This window comes from Cervus canadensis, chromosome 1 (genome assembly GCF_019320065.1).
Source record: "Cervus canadensis isolate Bull #8, Minnesota chromosome 1, ASM1932006v1, whole genome shotgun sequence".
Lineage (NCBI taxonomy): Eukaryota > Metazoa > Chordata > Mammalia > Artiodactyla > Cervidae > Cervus > Cervus canadensis.
In genome coordinates this window covers 112,961,008-112,978,851 of record NC_057386.1, presented here as the reverse complement: position 1 = coordinate 112,978,851, position 17,844 = coordinate 112,961,008, and the positions used below count along the sequence as shown (strand labels likewise).

The following is a 17,844-nucleotide window of genomic DNA, read 5'->3' as shown; positions in this document are numbered from 1 at the left end:
CAGCCCCAGGAGCAGGTGATGTGGCCGTCTGTCCTTCCATGAGCCCCCGAGGAATGAGAGGAGTGGAAAGCGTGTAAGGAGCCCGTGCGTCTTCCTCAGGAGGCCAAGGGCACCCGGGACGTGGAAATTAAAAAGGAGGAGGGGAGGCCCAGCATATTAACCTCCTTAATCTTTCATTTCTGACACAGATTGTGGTCCCTCATTTCAAAGAATTTCAAGCTAATGTCTGGAGGGCAGAAAAATCTATTTCCCAATATGCGGCTGCAGCTTTTTCACCAATCGACTGCCCTTCCTGGTACAATCAGCCGAGCATTGATTTTTTTTCTTTCTTTCTTACTCTCTCCCTCTCTCTCTCTCTCTTTTTTAATCCTAGAGCATCATCCAAAAATCTATCAATACGAACAACATCTTTGGGGAAAATACTGGCAAGTCCCAAGTTGCTTCTCCATTAACTCCAGAGCTGCTGGCTTGAGACGGTGGGGTCACTCCTGGGAACCCCAACACTGGGGACGCATTTGTGCTTCTTCTGAAAATGTTAGTCTCCCCAAGGTTGTGTGGATGTTGGAATCTTTAGTTTCCTTGTGTCTTACTACTTAGCCCTAGAGCTACAAGTGGCGATTTCAATGTAAATTAATTGGCATTACATAAAAAAAAAATAGTTTCTCAATCAAATGAGCCATATTTCAATGGCTCAGAAGCCACATGTGGCTTGTGGCTACCCTGTTGGATAGCACGGGCCTAGAATATTCCTAGAAAATTCTGCTTTAGAACTTCTCTAAAGAATCCGATCGTTTTGACTTTATGGACCATACAGCCTCTGTTGTAACCACTCACCTCCTGCCACGTTTGTAGCACAAAAGCAGCCATGGGCAATAAGAAAACAAATGGTTGTGCTGCATTTCAATAAAACTTTATTTACAAAAAATAGGCAGTGAGCCAGACTTTGCTATCTCCCGGTTTAACGACTTCTTCAGAAAACTTAAGGGTCTCAGAAAGAAGGTTAGAATAATCTAAAACACTAGAAAGGGACATGTAGGAGCTGTCAGGGGCTGGAACTATTTCTTATCTTGATTCAGGCAGTGGTTATACAGGGATAATGTAATATCTGTGTGTTTACTTGATTCAGATGGTGGTTATACAGAGATAATGTAATATCTGTGCATTTTACTGCTCATGGGCTTCCCTGATAACTCAATTGGTAAATAATCCACCTGTAATGCAGGAGACCCCAGTTCAATTCCTGGGTTGGGAAGATCTGCTGGAGAAGGGATAGGCTACCCACTCCAGTATTCCTGGGCTTCCCTTGTGGCTTAGCTGGTAAAAAATCCGCCTGCAGTGTGGGAGACCTAGGTTCAATCCCTGGGTTGAGACGATCCCCTGGAGAAGGGAAATACCTAACTCCAGTATTTTGGCCTGGAGAATTCCATGGACTCTATAGTCCATGTGGTCACAAAGAATTGGACATAACTGAGCAACTTTCACTGCAGTTACTGTGCATAAATTGTCTTTCACTTTTAAAAATTCTTGAGAATGTTAGACTGTTTTAGGGAGATAGAATGTCTTCAGGATACGAGACAGGACTTGGAGCTTTGTGGGTGACAGGGGGATGGGGCTGGGCACAGGAGTCTCTGGGACCCCCAAGTCCCACTTTGGCCAGGAAGGTTCCGTCTTCTGTATTATGCATATTGAGTTTGTGAGTAAGAATGTGGCTATATAGAAGCTCTTTTTCAAGAGTTTGCTGACTACTGCCTTCTGGTTTTGGAGTCAGAGTATTTTAGCTCAAAGCAAGCAGCAGAGTGGAGGGCTAAAAGTACAGACTCCAGAGCCGGAAGAAGAGTTCAAACCCCAGCTCCAGCTCTGTGACTTTGGGGCAGTGGCTTCCCCTCTTTGTGCCTCAGTTTCCTCTTCTGTAAAATGGGGTCAGTGATAGGAGCCCCCCGCCACCATCACAGGTTGTTATGAACATGCTTGAACAGCACTCTGAACCGTGCTAAGCATCTCTTGTTTGTTAAAGAAAAAGGACGTTAGAGTCTGTCTAGGACCACCTCCTCGCTGCTTAAAGATCCCCTTAACAAGCTCCACTGATGGAGAAGCCAGGCCTGGAGACGGGACATCCTGGCCAAGTCACAGCAAACACCATTCTCTCCTGACTCCCAGGTCCCACCCACTTCCTGCCTTGCTGCTGCTCCACCACACGGGTCCCTGGAGCCAGTGCCAACAAAGACCAGCAGCTCAGCAGGAGACCCCACTCCCACCCAGGAACCGGCTCTGCATCAGGGGTCGCCAGTGTCCGATGTCCCCAGCTGAGCTGGGGAAGGAGAGGCCCCCTGGCCCTGACCTGGACTGGGCTGCCTCCAGCACCCCTACACCTGCCCGACTCCCTCTCCCAAGACTGGATCCTGCTCCCTGTTCCCCCACAGCTAGAGGAAGCCCCTCTCCAGGCCTGCAGGTGGCCTGAGGTTCTTTCCCCCCAAACATTCACCTGCCCATCCATCCATCCTGATGACTTCTCAGACCTGAGGATCCCTCATCCTCAGTCAGTCACTCACTTAACAACTATTTATAGAACACCTTTGCTGTTGTTGTTGTTTAGCCGTTCAGTCACGTCCAACTCTTTTGCAACCCCATGGACTGTAGCCCGCCAGGCTCCTCTGTCTACGGGATTTCCCAGGCAAGAACACTGCCATTTCCTCCTCCAGGGGATCTTCCCAACCCAGGGATCAAACCTGCGTCTCCTGCATTAGTAGACAGATTCTTTACCACCGAGCCACCAGGGAAGCCCATAGAACTCTTACTATGTGCCAATTTGGCTCCCCAGGATCACAGGGAATAAGAGAAACACAGTCTGCCCTCATGAAGTTTCCATCTAGTTGGAAACAAGAAATAAACAAGCCGAGACCATTTCACCTGGAGATCAGTTAGGAGATGAAAATAATCCAGGCAGAATGGGAATGGATGTGGTCAGGGAAGTCTTCCTGGCAGAGGTGATAATTACACAGACACCCAATGGAAGGAAAGGAGCCAGACAGGCAGATCTAAGTGAGGGGCATTCCAGACAGACAGAAAAGCACATGAGAACAGCCAGTGCCCTCAGTAGGCCTCTTACCTGTCTGCTCAGCCAAAACCTTGCTTTGATCTTCAAATGAGCTACCATTTATTGACAGAGCCTACTAGTTACCCTCTGCAGGCTACAACCACAGGGGTCTGGGTTCAAATCCTGCTTCAGCTGCCTCCCAGCTGAGTGATCTCAAACAAGGCTCCTCCTGGGCCAGGCCACAGCTTCCTCACTGGAAAATGGAGAGACTCAAGCATCTGCCAGGGGCTTAGAGTGAGGGTCAGAGTAAGGGTGCAAAGGGCTTAGCACAGTGCCTGCCATGGGGGGAGTGCCCAGCCAACATGAGCCAAGACAGAAAATCCGTCACCCCTGACGCCAGGCGAGGCCTAATTATAGATGCCAGGGTCACTTTCCAGGTCCCTGTGACTCAGGGCCAGGGCCAAGGAAGCTCAGGCCACCGACCCAAGGGAGGTTCTCCCTATGGTCACATGGTCTCTGCCCACAGGCCGGCCCGCTCCCGTATACCCACGGCTCTGCAGGACATGGATGGCAAGAGGCAGCATAGGGCAGCTGACAGGGCAAGAGATGAAGAGCCCAGCTCAGTTTCCCTGCCATCCATGGAGCCCGCTTCCCAGGGCTAAGTGTGGGTTCAGGGGCCCAGCACCCGGAAGGGGCTCTGTCAACCCCCACAGCCCACAGCTATGCACACAAACAGGACCATAGCTGTCATTTGGATAAATTCTCCCTCGAGGCTTTCTTCTCGTTAATTCAACAAATGGATGCCGAGACTCTTGGTGTGTGTCTGGCTCCGGGTTAAGTGCTGGGTGGACAAAAATACCCATGACAGCCACCCAAGGCTTTACAGAGCCAATGAAAAGGGTCAGTGAGGTCGCAGGGGCATGTTTAACCTGCTCAAAGAACAAACTAGAGGTTCCGGAATGAACAATCTTTTTTCTTTGTTCTTCTGCTGGTTTGTTTGTTCAGCGTCGTAGGAACCAGACGTCGTCCATCATGCCTCGGTGTCTGAAATCTGCTGGCAGGAGAGGGGAGGTGGAGGGTCCCTTTCCCCAGCCCCGAGAGTGGGACCCTCTGCGTGACCCTGGCCTCCAAGATGACCGTATTCACCTCAAGATCTGAGTTCCAGTCCTGAGTCTGCCCCTGCCCCACTGTGATACCTTGGGCAAGGCACAGGGCCATGTGTGTACCACAACTTTCTCATCTGTGACAGAGGTGATGGTACTAATAAAAACACTCTGTATGGGCTGTTTAGGGGGTGACTGTGGTCACGAGGGTGCTCTGTGTCCCGCAGGCTCTAGTAGGAATCAAAGCTCTCCTTACTGTCTGTCTAGGAGATGATGGTGATTCCAGTTCTAACATCACCCCAAGTCAAGGAGGGGAGACACATCCCTAAACAGCCCCAGGACCAGCCCCGCTGGATAACTTTGGGCAGGACTGTCCCTCTCTCAGGCCATTTCCAGGTCACCCTCTGGAAATGAGAGTGCAGGGCTGAGTTGAAGTGACCACCAAGGAGACTTGCTCTCTTTCCATATCATACAGTTGTTGCTGGGAAGTAGCGGATCAGGCTGGGACTACATTTCCCAGCACCCTTTGCCTCTATTTAGGGTCATGTGACTAGATCTGGCCAATAGACTGTTAGAGGAAGTGGTGTGTATCACTTCAGGACTGATGTAGTTAACAGGTGGGTGTGTCTCCCCATCCTTTCTTCCCCACCTGCTAACTGAATGGGGTGGACTCCAAGCCACATGTTGAAGATAATAGAGCCACAGATAGAAAGAACCTGGGTTCCTGAATCACTGCATGGAGGAGGGTCACCCAACCAGGAATGCCAGCAGTAGGCTGTGACATTAGTGAGAAATCAACTTTTATTGTGTTAAAACACAGAAGCATCAACTATATCCATGCAGCTAGCATTGCCTTAACTATGACATACACACTGTATATATATTTTTTCAGCTGTGTCTTGTATACTTGTCTCCTTTGGTACTCGGCAAATTTCTAACATCAATAATACAAGTTTCTAGTGTTTTGAGCACTTAATTTGTGCCAAATCTGGGGCAATCTGGGTGAAGTCTTTTGCACATATTTCCTTCTTTGTCTTAACCACAGTTGCATAAGGTGGACTCACAGGATTATTATTACTATTATTCCCAATTTTTGATGAGGAAACTGAGACTCAAGAACATTCAGAAGCCTGCCAGGGTCATCAGCTAATCAGTGGGAGTATCTGCATTAGAACCCAGAGTTTACCTTATTAGTTGTTACACTCCATGCCTCCCCACCAGAGAACCCAATAAGGTAGCTATTACAAGCGCTGAGTTACAAGTGAGGACACCAGGGCTCATAGGAGATCCATAACCTGACCGTGGTTACAGAACTAGTAAGCAGCAGTGACTGGCTTAGAACCCAGAGCTGTCTGGCTCCCAGCCTAGTGTACCTGCCTGACCCACACTGCTGTCTCAGTTGCCCTCTCCAGTGGGCATGTAAGCCCTGACCCTGTTTCCATTCACCAGCGTTACTGTGCCATGGATGAAGGCAAACTTGGCAACCACAAAGCCTGTTATGACGCTAAATAAATTTTTCTCTTGGCAGCCTTGGCACTTATTAAGCACCTGGGAGGCTGTTAGTGCTTCATGCTGTCCAAAACATTCTTAATTACTGTCTAATGAAGATATCTTTCACTGTAGGAAAAAAATAAGACAGATGATAAGAGGAAACGTTCATGCATGCAACTTTCGAGTCCTTCCTTGTGCATTTCCCCTCAGCCATTGTATCTCCTGAATCTTGGTAAGGGAAGAGAGTAAAGAAATGAAGATGGAAGAAAATTGTCACTGAAAGAGGCTTTGCTTTCCCCCAGCAATATAACTTCCTAGACTTGATCTGGAAGTTGACTGGAATGAGTAAATGGTGAAGATGGACTTTACATGGCTGCTGGTCATAGGGAAAAATTGAAGACATCTAAAATTCCTACTGATGGGGCATGGGTTAAATAAACTTTGGTTCATTCATGCAAGGGAGTACTATGCAGTTATTAAAAGAATGACCTGGAGTGCTTTGGAGTGATATGGAACAGTCTGCAGAAAAAGCAAAATGCAGAACAATAAACTTCCTATGCTCCCAGTTGGGTAAAAACAAAAGGACATTTGTTGTCATTCCCAGCAGTGACTGAGGGCCTAATATATCACATTTATTGCTTCATCTAATTCTTTCAAGAATTCTATGATATAGGAACTTTTATCATCCACAGATAGGGGATGACAATATTGTGGCAAGCCAGGCAGAATCAAATGCTAAGCCTCCCCAGAGAGTACCAGACACATCGTCAGCCATGGCACCCAGGATTCCCACAGTTACAGCCACGCCAAAGATGAGCTCACAATCCCAAATTATAAAACATATAGAAAGCAAACCACCACAAAAATGCCTGGCAAGACACAGGAAGAACCGATGGCAGTGGTTGCCTTTGAAGAATAGTAAGTGGACGCATAAAGTGGAGCCACACTTCGGCTTTTCTTTCTTTTTTTTTTTTTTAATTTTATTAGTTGGAGGCTAATTACTTCACAACATTTCAGTGGGTTTTGTCATACATTGATATGAATCAGCCATAGAGTTACACGTATTCCCCATCCCGATGCCCCCCTCCCATCTCCCTCTCCACCCAATTCCTCTGGGTCTTCCCAGTGCACCAGGCCCGAGCACTTGTCTCATGCATCCCACCTGGGCTGATGATCTGTTTCACCATAGATAATATACATGCTGTTCTTTTGAAATATCCCACCCTCACCTTCTCCCACAGAGTTCAAAAGTCTGTTCTGTACTTCTGTGTCTCTTTTTCTGTTTTGCATATAGGGTTATCGTTACCATCTTTCTGAATTCCATATATATGTGTTAGTATGCTGTAATGTTCGGCTTTTCACTTAATACATAAGTTGAGGCAGGTTGAGTTTGTTAAAATGAGTTAATGCGGCTTCTTCCCGTTTTAAAGTAAGAGATATTTAAGTTGAAAAGAAAGAAGGGAAGGGATGCAAGAGAATGATGGGGAAAGAGGAAGGGAGAGAAGATAGCTAGCTGTTTGTGGCACCAGCCCCCACTCCAAGACCGCTTCCCAACTCTACTTTTGCTAACTATGGCTGTGGCCACTGGCTTTAGTAATGCTTCATAGAACAGGACTTCATAGAACCTTCCTAAGTGCCAACGATGTCTTCATATAAGTGATCAGCTACTTTATCTAATATGCCCTAAAGTTGCCTCCAACAGAAGGGAGGCCCCACTTTAATTCCTCTGCTGACATCAATCTATCACCAAGTTCCTTGTTTCCACATAAATATTCTTCAAGCCCCGCCACCTTGTCCTCCATCCCCAATCCCTCCTCTGTCCAGAAATCATCTCAGACCTTGCTCTGAACACAGTTCCCCTGGCTCTTCGGCTGACCCTACTGGCCCATCCTAAAGCCAGCAGCCTGAGAGATCTTCCCAAGATGCAAATCAGATTACCCCCTTGCTTGACTTGCTCCATCAGTTGCCCTCCTGCTCAGAATAAACCACAAGTTCCTGGGTGACCTGGTCCCCACTGGCCAGCCCCACATCATCACCTACTGTCCCCCCTCTCCCCACCTCCACTCAGTCTGCTCCATTCTGTGCCTGACACAGCTGTAATCCCATGTCTTCCCGCTGGAACTGTCAGCCCCATGGAGGCAGGGCTGCGTTCCTCTCCTTTCCCTTGTGTCCCTGGAGTCTGGCATAGGGCCCAGCATGCTGGGCATCCTGGATAAACGTTTGTCTGGTGGCCAACTGAGTAAATCAGCTTTTTAGATATAGTGGAGCGTCCTGCAGAAAGCAGAAAGCATTCACACTGCCAACAGCCTCCTAATTGGTCCTTGGGGGCTGCTTTCATGGAGCCCAAGTTCCAGCTACAACCTCCCTCTGCATGCAAATATGGGAGGTGCCAAAATCCTCAGGGAGTTTGCTCTCCTAGATGGATTAAATGTGCCCTCTGCCACCAACACCTGCTAGTACAGATCAGGCTTCCTGACCCCTGTGGGTAGGACTAAGCCACCGGGTGGGCTCACCAACTCCTGATGACGAGTCCGCAGGAAGATCTCTCCTCTTAGCAGAGGTCCTTAGCCAGCCCTCCAGGGCTTTCCATGACTTTGCACCTGCTGAGCTTGCCTGCCTCCACTTTCATATCCCAACTTCCCTCCTGGATTCCAGCCTCTCCAGACCAGTCAGTGGTTCCTCTTTATCCTCTGCAGCTTTGCACATGCTGGTCCCTCTGCCTAGAACATCATTCCTCTCTTTCTGACCCTGGAAAATGTATGCTCAATACCCAGCTAAAATGTCCCTTCCTGCAGGAAGTCCCTCTGTCCTGAGCATCCATCTCTGATTCTGGTCTGTCATTCTGGCTCCATCTCCCTCACCGGCCCGGGAGGTTCTCAAGGGTGGGGACTGTGTGTGACACCCTCATGGTCAGTCACGGTCAGTACCAGGAAGTCCTTTGGAGCCACACACCTTAAAGTCCTGAGTCTCAGTTTCCTCAGAGAATAGGATCATCACACCAACCTCAGCACCATGGGGAGGGGGAAACAAACAGGGCACGTGGAGCCCCTCAAGGAAGATGAACAGAGCAAGAGAAGCCACACCTCACCCCAGCCAGAGCGCCGAGCAGGGCCCGCCTCCACCTGGCAGAGGGTGAGGGTGCATTAGACTCCCGCTGGGATAAGAGGCAGCAAGCACAAATGCAGACCCCGTAACCCTCAGAGCCACCTTCCTCCCCTTCCATCCTCCCCGTGACCCTGCCGAGCCCTCCCTGCCAGGTTAACACTCGCCGACCTCATACCACACCGGTCAAGAGACCGAAAGGAAAACTTGTCCCCAGTCCAGGGCCAGCTGTCCTCACGGACGTCACGAGGCTGGGCACCGGTGAAAGCTGAGCCTGAGAGTCGCCGAGGCTCCTGCCTCCTGCCCTTCGCCAGGCCGAAACGGAGACAGAACTGGGCCGGGCACCCCCAGTTCCCGAGGGTGCCACAAGCTTCCCAAACGTCATCTCAAATGCCCACACCAGCCTGGTGAGGTGTGTGCCCTGAGCATCCCCATTCTACAGATGGGGAAACTGAGGCTGGGTGTCAAGGGATGGGTCCCAGGTTTCACAGCCACGGGGCAGTTGGGGGGGTCAGTGGTCAGGATGTGACCCTGTGTCTGTTGAATGTCCCCAGCCTCCCGGCTTCCTCACCTTGGAAGCTTTTGTTGGTGGTGTTTTCAGCCAGGGCACACCCTCCCCTCCCCCAGGTTCCCATTTTGGTTCTGTGTGTACAGCAAGGAGGCCCAGAAGAAATGGCAAATGAAGACGTGGGTTCTTACCCAATGCGCCTGGGGGTCGTCTGCCTCCACCAGGGAGCGGGGGTCAGGGGGTCCTAGGGCTCCTCCTCTCAGGACCCAGCCGAGCCACCCCTGTCCCTCACAAACAGAAGGAACTTGGGCCAGAAGACTGAGCCCCAGTTCACTCAGCTGCTGGCTGGGGAGGGTCAGGATGAGGCCCAACTCCATCCTCCCACCCCGTGACCTGCATTTATTGAATGTCTACTATGGTCACCGTGCCCAGGGAGGGCCTTTCCGTAGCTTCCTTGCATGTACCCATCATGATCTCACCTCCCAGACTTTATACCCACATGTCCCCCCTCAGTCCCTCAGGGCACATCCACTGATCATTAGGACAGAGCTGGGCAGAAGTTGGACACCGTCCCTGCTCTATCATCACGCGGAGAAGGCAGACAATACACAGATAAGCAAACCCATCGCTAAATATTAATAAGTAAAGATTGCGTGAGGCATGGGAGAAGTGAACAGGGCACCATGTAAAGACCACAGACTGTGGGGAAGTCAGAGAAGGCTGCCTGGAGGAGGAGGTCCCTGAGCTGAGAGCTCAGAAATGAGAAGCAGCCACCATGCAAGAGTCTGGGAGAGGAGCATGGGTTAGGGTGAGCAGAGTGAGAGAAGTCTTTGTCCAGCCCCTGCCACAGACGGGGCTCCATCGAGGTCACTCTCGAGGTCTGCCTGGCCCTCCGCAATGTGACCACACCATCCTTCAGCTGCTGGGTCTCACACCGCAAAGCACGTCATAGTTTACAACCCCTGTTCCTCCTCAGGACCTTTTTTCAGTTCCTCACATCTACCCTAAGAAGTGTCGACGAGGAAAATTGAGGCTCAGAGAGGAAAATGTCAGCCAAGGTCACACGGCCAGGTGTCCCCGTCCTGGCCCAAGCCCTGGCCCCACTCCACCTGGCTCTCCACCTTCTCAGAGGGCAGTGGCTGGAGGACCCTTGCCCACACCCCCTCCCAGCCTCCCGGGAGGGGAGCGGTTCTGCAGGAGCCCATATATAACCCGCTCCACGCGCCTTCCCTGCATTAATAAATGGGGAACCAAAGGGTCATAAATCCTGGTGCTGCCGATGTCCCCGGGACCAGCTCTTTCTCTGGCCACGCACTAGTACTCTTTACAACCCATTAATTAGTCCCTCTAATAAAGTTTGACAAAATGATAACTTGCCCATGAAAAGTGTTGTAATAAATACATTTTCCCTAACTTTCGACCACTCGAGCATGGCTGCCCCATAAACCCTCTGCCACGGTTCACCGCCTTATTGTCTCTCTATATTTCTCCATCACCGTCAAAGTTCGGGGCCTAGGGCCTCGTGGGCTCCAGATAGACCTGGGCCTGACTCCAGGTCCCTGCCATCTCCAGGGAGACCGTCATGGGCAGCACCTCCCCTTGCTCCCAGACCCGGCAGGGCTCTGCTGTCCAGGACAAGCCTCCCCCAAACTCCAGTCCCATCTTCCCAAGTCCTGCTTCATCCCTGGGGCACCCAAAGGAACAGGGTTTGAACATTATGTTTTCTTCAAATCGATTCCCTTAAATAAACTTATTTTTCAAGAAAATTTTGTATCAGCATTAGAGAAAACTGGAAACGCAGAATAACAGGCCCTGAAGAGGAAGTCAAGATAAATCCAATGAAATAAAAGGATGTCGCTGAATCCCAGACAAGAAGTCCTCCTGTCTGCCGTGCATGCCCAACCCGGGGGCTGCCTCTGTGTCTTCTACGTAAGGGGAGAAGGACTCCGTGGGCGCTAGAGAGGAGCCGGTGATGCAAGTGGAGACGTTCTCCCCCTGCAATAACACAAGAGCAGACACTCTCCTTGGGGTGGACGGAGGGTCTGATGGTAGATTTCAAGTGGAACCATCTTCTCCCTTGGAGAACCTCTGTAGTTGAACCCTGTATACCACTAAGAGGGGTTTCATGGCTGGAGTGGTACCCAGGGTGGGCCTGGGGTTGGGGAGGAGCTGGGGCCCAACTGGAATCCCCAGTTGCTTTGTCAGCCCACCATGTTTCAGGTTAGTAATGAGATAGAGTTCTTCAGGTTCTTCCCATTTTACAGAAAGTGGGGCAGTCAGATATCATTCATAGGACCGTAAGAACTCCAAGGTATGGTTTGCAGGGTGCAGGCTGAAGTCATATCAGAGTTCACCCTCAACCCCTCAAAATCAGTTGTCCGTTCTCCTCCCGACAAAGGATTTAGAATGACCTAAGCTTGCCACCAGTGGTCATGTATGGATGTGAGAGTTGGACTGTGAAGAAAGCTGAGCGCCAAAAAATTGATGCTTTTGAACTATGGTGTTGGAGAAGACTCTTGAGAGTCCCTTGGACTGCAAGGAGATCCAACGAATCCATCCTAAAGGAAATCAGTACTGGGTGTTCATTGGACGGACTGATGCTGAAGCTGAAACTCCATTACTTTGGCCACGTCATGCGAAGAGTTGACTTATTGGAAAAGATCCGGATGCTGGGACAGATTGGAGGCAGGAGGAGAAGGGGATGACAGAGGATGAGATGGCTGGATGGCATCACCGACTCGATGGGCATGAGTTTGAGTAAACTCCGGGAGTTGGTGATGGACAGGGAGGCCTGGCGTGCTGCAATTCATGGGGTCGCAAAGAGTCAGACACGACTGAGCTACTGAACTGAACTGAAGCTTGCCACCAGTTCAGCACTGACCTGCCTGGGGTCCCCAGATACCAGACCCAAGATCTCTTAGATCTCCCCTACCCCCATCAGGTCACCATCCACCTCGGGGCTCCTGGCATTTCTCACTCCTGTCCCTCAAGGTGAGGATTTGGGCGTAGGGTTATTATTCTCTCTCTGCTCCAGTGCCTGTCCCTACAAAAGGAGGAGGGTCCCACTCATTGCCTGAATGAGTGACTGAGGGAGAATCTGGACGTCTGGTGATGGATCATCCCCATTTCACAGATGGGCAAAGCAAGGCCTAAGAGGAGGACAAACAGGCCCAGGATCCCAGAGAGTCTGGAGCAGAGCAGAGATACTAGAGCTGCCCTGCCTGTGCCCAGACCTGCTTCTCCTGCAGCCATAAAATCCTCTCGGGTGTCTTGGCTCCAGTCACTGCCCACATCTTGGGACCCAGCCCCCTTGAGCCCACCTGGACTGGCAGGGGCTTCCTACCTCCAGGCCAACCTCAGAGATTTGCAAATCCACCAAACCAGTATGGCTTGCTGGTAAACCACACTTGCTGACACAGAAAACCCAGCCCCAGGCTCAGGCCACCGCCCATCACAAAGGTGGCTTTGAGTTCTGTGAGCCACACTGTCGGGGAGGCGCTCTTCCTGTTTGTCACTGTTGAGCTTCTCAATGATCCTCCCCAGATGCAATGACTCTGCCCATTTCACAGGTAGACAAACAAAGGCTCCAAGAGGTGAAGGCGCGGGCCCAGTCCCAAGCACGCCAGTCCGCACTCCTGTAGGGTAATCATCGGAGCTGACCCAGTTGTGAGACACAGGAAATATGGGAGACACACTCAGTGCCTAAAAGCCCACCATTGGTCTCACCCATTTGTGATAAAAGAACCTATTGCCTAAAGGCCTCCTTAGCATAGAGCAAGGAAACCTAGAACAAAGGCTATGGCCAAAATAACGTATTAAAAAGCAGAGACATTACTTTGCCAACAAAGGTCTGTATAGTCAAAGCTATGGTTTTTCCAGTGGTCATGTATGGATATGAGAACTGGACAATTAAAAAGGCTGAGCGCTGAAGAACTGATGCCTTCGAACTGTGGTGCTGGAGAAGTCTCTGGAGAGTCCCTTGGACAATAAGGAAATGAAACCAATAAATTCTAAAGGAAATCAACCCTGAATATTCATTGAAAGGACTGATGCTGAAGCTGAACCTCCAATACTTTGGCCGCTTGATGCAAAAAGCCAATTCATTGGAAAAGACCCATGATGCTGGGAAAGACTGAAGGCAGGCGGAGAAGGGGGCAGCAGAGGACAAGATGGTTGGATGGTATCACCAATTCAATGCACATGAGCTTGAGCAAACTCCGGGAAATAGTGAAGGACTGGAAAGCCTGGCGTGATACAGTCCATGGGGTCGCAGAGTCGGACATGACTGAGCAACTGAACAACAAGAAAGAGCCTTGGGTCAGGAATTAAAAGATCCAGATTCTAGTGGTAATTTTTCTATTAACTCTGATCTCAGCTAAGTCTATCCCACCACCCACCCTGGCCTCAGTCTTCCAGGAGAAGAAACAGGGGAGAGGATTGGAGGAGAGCATGGTTTCCCACGCTATGTGGGGGGGCAGCACCCCGAGAGATGATTTTAGGAATATGTGTGGACCCAGCATTAAGAATTACCTAAAGAAAACATTGCCTCTTTTCTGATCACTTGCCCAATTTCTAAGAAGACAGTCTCGGTTTGGTGTCGATGTGTCTTTAACGCCTCCGCTTTGGCTACCCTCTTTTTAACAAAAATCCAGCAGGGCTCAGAGCCTTCTGTGGACTGCAATGCCTGGCCGGAATTCTCAGAGAATCACTCTCCTCTGTTTTCATTGCATTTTGGTTGAAGGGCGCCTACTATTTAGGGCAAGTGGAACGCACTTCCCATTCACTGCAGCCGTATAAAATGTCCTTTGTAAATACACTCCTTGGAGTGGAAAGAATGAGTTGACAGAAAGCAAAGCACTGAATAAATGTGGGTGTTGGCAAAACTGGAACTGGGGAGACTTGTGAGTGGAAGGTGAGTGTGGGTATAGGGGAGACCCCAGCCCAGGGGCTCTGTTCAGGGCAAGTGGGGGCGCTCTGTGGACGGCTAGTCATGAGCACGTGCTTGAGTCACAGTTTACAGAAGCCCTTCCCAAGCACAGCTGTGGCTGGTGCCCCCCAAGCCCAGTGACCCCACTTCACAGGCCCTTGCCCATGGCCATGTCCTGGAAGCATCCCAGCGCCAATCACAGGCTCTGATGGGCATTTTGCAGGTATCCTTGAACCGTGCCCTACGCCTAGCCTGGGAAAAGGGCATGACATGAACCCTACCTGCCAGAGGAGGAAACGAGGCTCAGAGAGGCTAAGGAACTTGCCCAAAGTCACACTGCCATCTCTCAGTGTCCTATGGCTTAAAACAACAGGCCTCGTTCTTTCACTCTTCTGGAAGCCAGAAGTCTAAAATCATGGTGTCAGCAGGGCTGCAAGCTCTAGGGGAAATCTCTCTCTTGCCTCCTGCAGTTTCTGGGGGTTCAGGGGCTCCTTGGCTCGAGGCTGCAACACCCCAATCTGCTTCCGTCTTCCCGTGGCCTCCTCCACTGTGTCACTTCTCCTTCTGCTTCTGAGGACACTGGTCATTGGATTTAGGGTCCACCATCTTAATCCAAGCTGATCTCATCTGGAGACGCTTAACCTAATTACATCTACAAAGACTCTTTTTCCAAATAGTGCTGTGAACTGGTTCCAAGGACACCTTTGGGGGATCCGCCATTCAATTCACCACAGGTGGGATCAGAATTGATGCTTAGAATGGAGACTCCTGGTTCCACACACACACACACACACACACACACACACACACACCCCAGAGCCTCCCTCCCCTGCCCATGCCATCACAGACTGCCCGTCCCGCCACCTTCATGCCCAGGCATATGGGGCTCCGGGGGCAGCAGGGCCCAGCTCTCAGGCCCGAGTTGCCATTTAATTAGGACAGAAGACTGAACTCGGTTCAGTGATACCAGCATCAACCCACCCAACCTGCCTGGGGACCTATCTCTTTGAGGAAATTTATGGCCATAATTTAGCGGGGAAATTATGGCTACCAGCATGAGAGCTCTGAGAATCGCCCGGGCACATTAAACCCACCCACTGATGCCCCTCAATGCCAGAGCTGCCCTCACAGAGCCTGTAAAGCAGGAGATGGCAGAGAACAGGGCCCCCGAGGGAGCCACCAGGCCCCCAGGATTGTGGCAGCTTCTGGAGCTGGGGACTGAGGCCTGGATCTCCTCTGAGCACTGCCTGGCTGGGTGAGCCCTAGTGGGCCCCATGCCCATCCTAGGTGCCCAGTGGCCTGGTGGCACTGAGGGGAATGCATGGAGTAGCAGCAATAGCATCTCAGAGAAGGTTAAAGATGCAGGAGCTTATATATACATATTCAGTTCAGTTCAGTTCAGTTGCTCAGTCATGTCTGACTCTTTGTGACCCCATGGGCTGCAGCATGCCAGGCTTCCCTGTCCATCACTGACTCCCGGAGCTTGCTCAAACTCGTGTCCGTCGAGTCAGTAATGCCATCCAACCATCTCATCCTCTGTCGTCCCCTTCTCCTCCTGCCCCCAATCCCTCCCAGCATCAGGCTCTTTTCCAATGAGTCAGTTCTTCGCATCAGGTAGCCAAAGTATTGGAGCTTCAACTTCAGCATCAGTCCTTCCAATGAATATTCAGGACTGATTTCCTTTAGGATTGACTGGTTTGATTATGCATGAGATGACTACAAAACTCACGTTGCAGTTTTTCTTTCTTTTTTCCTTTTTTTTTTAGAGAGAGAGTCATGTATCAGAGGTTAAGAAGCTCAAAACATTTTCGGTGATCACCTTGCTCAGTGCCATTAAGACTGCCACATTGATTTTTTTTATTTCCTCAGACCTGAGCTTTTAAAAAGCTTAGGACAAAAGAAATCCTATTCCACAAAGAAGATAAACATATAAAAGCTGCTGACCGGTTGCAATGACTAGATTGACGACAAGGGTAAATAATAGCAACAGCAATAATGGTAACGTAGGCTACAGTCTCCTAGAAGGGGTTTTGTGGACAGGCCTCTGACCACAAGAGAGGCAACTCAAATTCACATAAAACAACCTCGAATCACAGGCAGGAGGCCACAAGCTGAACTGGGATGTGGGGAGATTCCAGAGGCTGCTGGTGGGGACTGTGGCAATCCAGGAGGACTTCCTGGAGAAGGCAGCCTCTCCTCCCCTACCTCACTGACCTCCACTCCCTCCTGTGGCAACAGACAGGCTTTCTGTCTGCCTGGAGCCTGAGTCCAGGTTTGCTGGCTGCTGACCCACATCAATCACCCTCTGCAGGTAGTTCCAGTCTCCTACACTCTATCAAGGTGAAGACACACTCAGAAGCCAAGTCCCCAATTAGGTTGTTTGGAATTCCTAACTGGCGCAATTAACGGATCCCAAACACCGTTAATTATGTTTCCTGTGGCCAGTGTACACAGAGGCTGATCAATCCACCCCGTGCTGCCAATTATGGAGGCACCACAGCATCAAGGCTCCTGGGGGGCTCCGAGGAAGGCTTCAAGCAGACCCACCAGACACTTCTCTGGCAGTCCAGTGGTTAAGACTCCATGCTTTCACTGCAGGGGGTGTGGTTTCAGTCCCTGGCCTGAACTAGGGAACTAGGATCCCATGTGCTGTGCAGCTTGGGATAAAATAAAATAAAAACCAACTTACTTTGCTGTATGGTTTTTCCAGTAGTCATGTACAGATGTGAGAGCTGGGCAATAAGAAAGGCTGAGCACCAAAGAATTGATGCTTTTGAACTGTGGTGCTGGAGAAGACTCTTTAGAATCCCTTGGACAGTAAGATGATCAAACCAGTCAATCTTAAAGGAAATCAACCCTGAATATTCACTGGGAAGACTGATGTTGAAGCTGAAGCTCCAACACTTTGGTCACCTGATGCAAAGAGCCAATTCATTGGAAAAGACCTTGATGCTGGGAAAGATTGAAGGCAGGAGGAGAAGGTGATGACAGAGGATGAGACGGTTGGATGGTATCACTGACTCAATGGACATTAGTTTGAGCAAATTCCAAAAGATGGTAAAGGACAGGGAAGCCTGGTGTGCTGCAATCCATGGGGTCGCAAAGCGTCGGACATGACTGAGCAACTGAACAACAACTCTGTTGTATACCTGAAATATTGTAAAAGCAACTAAACTTAAATTTTAAAAATTAAAAAAAAAAAAGCAGACTCACCAGCGTGCCTTTGCGGTGTGGCACCAGCAAGCTCAAGTGGGCCAGAGCCGGACACTCAGACCTAGAAAGCAGGAGGCCATGAGACCACGCGTCACCTGAGAGGGCGCAAGTGTCCTGACTCCTGTGTGTGCCACTGTGTGTGTGCATGGGGTGTGTGCATGTGTGTGTGTGTGCAGGATACGTGACTCCAGGTGCGTGTGTGCAAGCATAGGCAGGGGCAGGACCAGAGGGATCTTTGAAGGCGTGAGTATGTGTGCCTGTGTTGGAGGGCTAGGTGTCCCTGTGAGTAGGTGCATAGAATAGGCTGAGTGTGGGAATGTGTGTGAAAGACGTGTGCAAGTGAGTGTGGGGCCCAACCAGGAGCTCACAGAGTCCTGGGAGAGACAATGTTTGTGGAGTGCGGAGAGTGTTTCAAATTAGAGATGTATGGAGGGACTTCTCTGGTGGTCCAATGGCTAAGACTCCT

At 50.3% G+C, this 17,844-nt stretch overlaps 1 long non-coding RNA gene across 2 annotated transcripts in view; it reads right to left on the bottom strand.

The window, feature by feature from the left end:
• The window catches only part of LOC122421615, a 63,553-nt gene that overhangs the window by 32,694 nt on the left and 13,015 nt on the right, over positions 1 to 17,844 (bottom strand). For both annotated transcript variants that reach the window (XR_006263528.1, XR_006263529.1), the window contains one exon: positions 17,379 to 17,439. This is a non-coding gene — a long non-coding RNA (uncharacterized LOC122421615). The remainder of the gene's footprint in view (positions 1 to 17,378; positions 17,440 to 17,844) is intronic.